Source organism: Bufo bufo, chromosome 3 (genome assembly GCF_905171765.1).
Source record: "Bufo bufo chromosome 3, aBufBuf1.1, whole genome shotgun sequence".
Taxonomy (NCBI): Eukaryota; Metazoa; Chordata; class Amphibia; order Anura; family Bufonidae; genus Bufo; species Bufo bufo.
In genome coordinates, this window is record NC_053391.1 from 182,549,905 (window position 1) to 182,553,750 (window position 3,846).

General features: G+C 43.4%; 1 pseudogene; it reads right to left on the bottom strand.

The window, feature by feature from the left end:
• Positions 1–1,615: 1,615 nt before the first annotated feature.
• LOC120993294 lies at positions 1,616–2,650 on the bottom strand (annotated as a pseudogene).
• Between the last annotated feature and the right edge of the window lie 1,196 nt (positions 2,651–3,846).

Sequence of the window (3,846 nt, forward strand, 5' to 3'; positions counted from 1 at the left end):
ATCTGTTAATATTCGATTAGACAGATTGATGATTTGGAGGTTATCGTTCAGTGTTGGTTGTCGCCACCTTTTGTTCGATCTCTCAAATGGTAAGGGCTGGGATTTTCTGATAAAAAAGGTTGGTATGGTAATGGTGGATAGGATGAGGAGGAGGAGGAAGATAAATAAAAACCAGCTCAAATTTGTACTCACAGCATAATGTCACAGTATATTGCTAGCCAACATTTCACTTTAAAGCTCCATCACATCACATCTGTATAAAACAAATACTTGTACTGTATGTTACTGCTAATTAAAAAGAATTGTACTATTTGTGCACTCAAGTGTACAATAAATCCCTTATATTGTAAAGACACTAGATATCATTTTAGGATATATTTTTTTAGGGTTTTACTTAGAGATGAGCAAATTTTTTTAAAATTTGTTACGGTCGGTTCACTGAAATTTCTGAAAACACTTGGTTCAATACGAATTAACATGCGGCGAATCGTGTTAAAAAAACGGCTATTTCCTGGCTACAGAGAGCCTTTATTGTGGTGTAGAACACTGTGCCTTGCAGTAACACGCATAGAGAGTCTGCTGTGGTAGTGAAATAATACTGTGAGTCAGTATGACATGCAGATGACAGGCATCACTCTTAGAATCACTGCACACTTCACTTATTTGGGCAGTCATAGGGCCAAAACTGACCAAATAACTGAAATATAAACTCAGTCTTACAGGTCGATGTTAGTGCCAAGAAGAAGCGCACTCCTTTTACACCGTCATCAGCTGATTCCACATAGATGTCTACAAAACCTATTTTATTAAACGCTTACACAAGTAAAGCCCCCGACAGAGTGGAGAGGGTGTCAGCAGTACGTTTGTGTTGACATCACTAATTATTTTGCCCTTCCTCTGATCCGTCAGAACAATAACTCCCAAGAAATGGATCCTGTCTGTTGGGTATCCGCCTTCACTCGGTCAGCATTTGGTCAGAAATCCATCAGTATTGCTAATGCCAAAAAAAACAGGAGTAGATCCAAAACAGAGATGACACGTGAATGGAATATTTGCATGTCTTCTGTGTTTTGTAGCCATTCCTGCTTTTGGCTCCCAAATCACAAGCCAATTATTTTTCTTCTTTTTTTTAACGGGGGAGAAAAAAAAAAGTTTATTTCACAAACAGGACATTAACACACATAAAATACAACACAGAAGGGGCAAAACCACAAGATTAAAAAGACAATCTGAAAAAACAAAGTGCTTCATCAACAAGAATGGATTGACGACCAGTGTCGGGGTGACCACGATGGTAATGCATATTAATCATGAAATGTATGGGGCTATGGCCGATAACTGGAGGACAGTCCAGAAAACAAGCCGACTCCAGCTCATTCCTACAGTACAGGCTACACAATCACAGCTTGAAGGTAACTGGTCGGTACACGCAATACCCGAAAATCTTCATAAATAAGCCTTAGTATGTGCAGGTCTCACAGCCGCTGTAACAGAATGGTAAAGAATGGTATAACATGTAGTAAGCACTGCAGGGATCATGTCTAAGAAATGTAAGACGTCCGGGGGGAAAACATTGTGGACAAGGTTCGAGATGAGAGTTATCCATGTGTACTGTTCAATACTGGATGTTATTGATGACCAGCTCCGTGATGAATCCCAGCACTCGGATTAGGTAGTCCTTACTGAAGAACTTTCCATCACAATGCGCTGATACCACAGATGCCATCACCTTGACGAGCTGGGTTGCTGATAAGTAGATTCTAAAGTGTCTGAAGAAATGCGAGTGAAGACATTGGAATAAATTGTCCACTTCCTCCAACGTGACCTAGTCCTTTGATTTCTGAATATCATTCTATAAAGTCTTGAAGTCTTATGCGTGGATGGCATAAGAAATGTCCATGCGAGTTTCGACGGGCACAGAGAAAACAAGCTCTGTGACCGACACTGATCCAGACACGTCATACCCGGTCCACATCGCTGCTATCCACATAAGGTCCTGAGAACTGATCACCAGCTTACCGAAGCAACAGTCAAAGTTTCTTTGAATCCACGTCCCTTCGATAGCCGTGAGTGCCTCGGAGCCGTTATACAGGAAGAGCGGGAGGCAAGTAAATGTCTCTAGTAACACCTCCAAAAGATCGTCCTCTGTGTACGTCCCGGAGAATCAACCTGTCCACACAATCCGGTCCTCTGTGCTTGCCTTGGTGAGTGGAGGGTTGGCCAAAATCTGTATGAGCATAGCCAGTGGATCTCCATCCTTTCCTTTGAATCCAGGTACACAGTAAAATTTGGCTTTTAGGTTCAGCTCTGAGCCCATTTCAATGGCAAGCCCCTTCTGCTTCTCGGCAGCTATGTAGGTAGACAGGTGCTTGGAATACTCTTTCAGTCTGGTGTATGAGAAATTATACATTTGTGTAACGCTGTATAGAGTCCATTGTTTTTGAAGGAGCAAAGCAGCCTGTGCCGGATCAAGACTTTCCTCAAAGCTGGTGCACTGCGGGATTTTTCTTTTAGACAACCTTCGCAAAGCAGACTGTCGACATTCAGAGGTCAAGCTTCCGAGAGGATACCTCGAGCTGTGAAAATGACTGCTCCTTAGTGCCGATGACCTAATTCTAGGGGTTAACACCCCATCGGTTGGTGTCTACATATACTTGTGATAACTGATGTTCCCGTTCACTGACTGTAAACAGAGATTTTGACAGACAAATGTATCAAACTCTGCCTCCATCCTTCTAGGCACCATGTCTCCAGTTCCCTGACCAGCCAGATTTACCAGCATCGGTTCCGGGACATGAAGCAGTGGAATGACCCATAGTCCTGGCGACTGACAAATAACGTGGCCTCCTCAAAGGGCCTGAGCAAACAGCAGGTGTCACTCATGAGCTGCCACTGGCTAACATCGAAGTTACACAGGGGAGAACTCCTGTAAACTTGGATCATCAAGAAATCGTTTATGACCTTTCTTTGTTCGTATAGTCGGTTCAACATATGGAAGGTCGAATTCCAACGGGAGGAAACGTGGCATATCAGCCTATGTTTAGGGATGCTGTTCTGCCGCTGCAGCTCAATTACGGTGTGCTTTACAGTGTATGAGTGGCTGAAGTGCATGCAAAGTTTCCTGGCCATTTTTAGGATGGCTTGCAGATGGGTGGAAGATTTCATAAACCGCTTAACAACCAGATTGAACACGTGTGCCCTCCTTGACGCAGCGCCAACACCATGTTCTTTCCGTTGTCAGACACCATGGTTCAGAGTTTGAGTTGTCGCGGATAAAGCCAGGATTTGATTTCTTGATGAAGGACCCAGAGCTGTTTCTCCCCTGTGTGACTCCGTTCACCCAGGTAAATGAGGTGTAGAACAGCGTGAAACCGCCGTGCCCTGCACATGTAGTATGCTGGAGGAGCTCTGTAAATTGTCCTTGCAGTGAAGGCTGAGGACACGGTGGAGGATGAGGAGGTAGAGGCGGACATTGCCGCAGTACCAACGGATTGAGAACATGGCGGCCAAAGCGGCGTCACCTGGCCAAGTTGCTGGTGTGGCTGGGCAGGAACAACATTTACCCAGTGGGCCGTAAAAAACATATATTGTCCTTGACTGTAGTTAAAGCTACCAACTAATTTTCCCAAAAAAGGCTATATCACAAATAAATTTCACCACTGAATGGCTAATCAACGTAATTCCGTTCATACAGAAGAAGGTCTACAATAAAACATCAATTTTCCACATAAAGGCTGTTTCACAAAAAATTTCACCAATGAATGTCTAATCGACGTAATTTGGTTCATACAAAAGGAAAGTCTACAATCACCCATCAATTTTCCCTAAAAAGCTATTTCACCAATG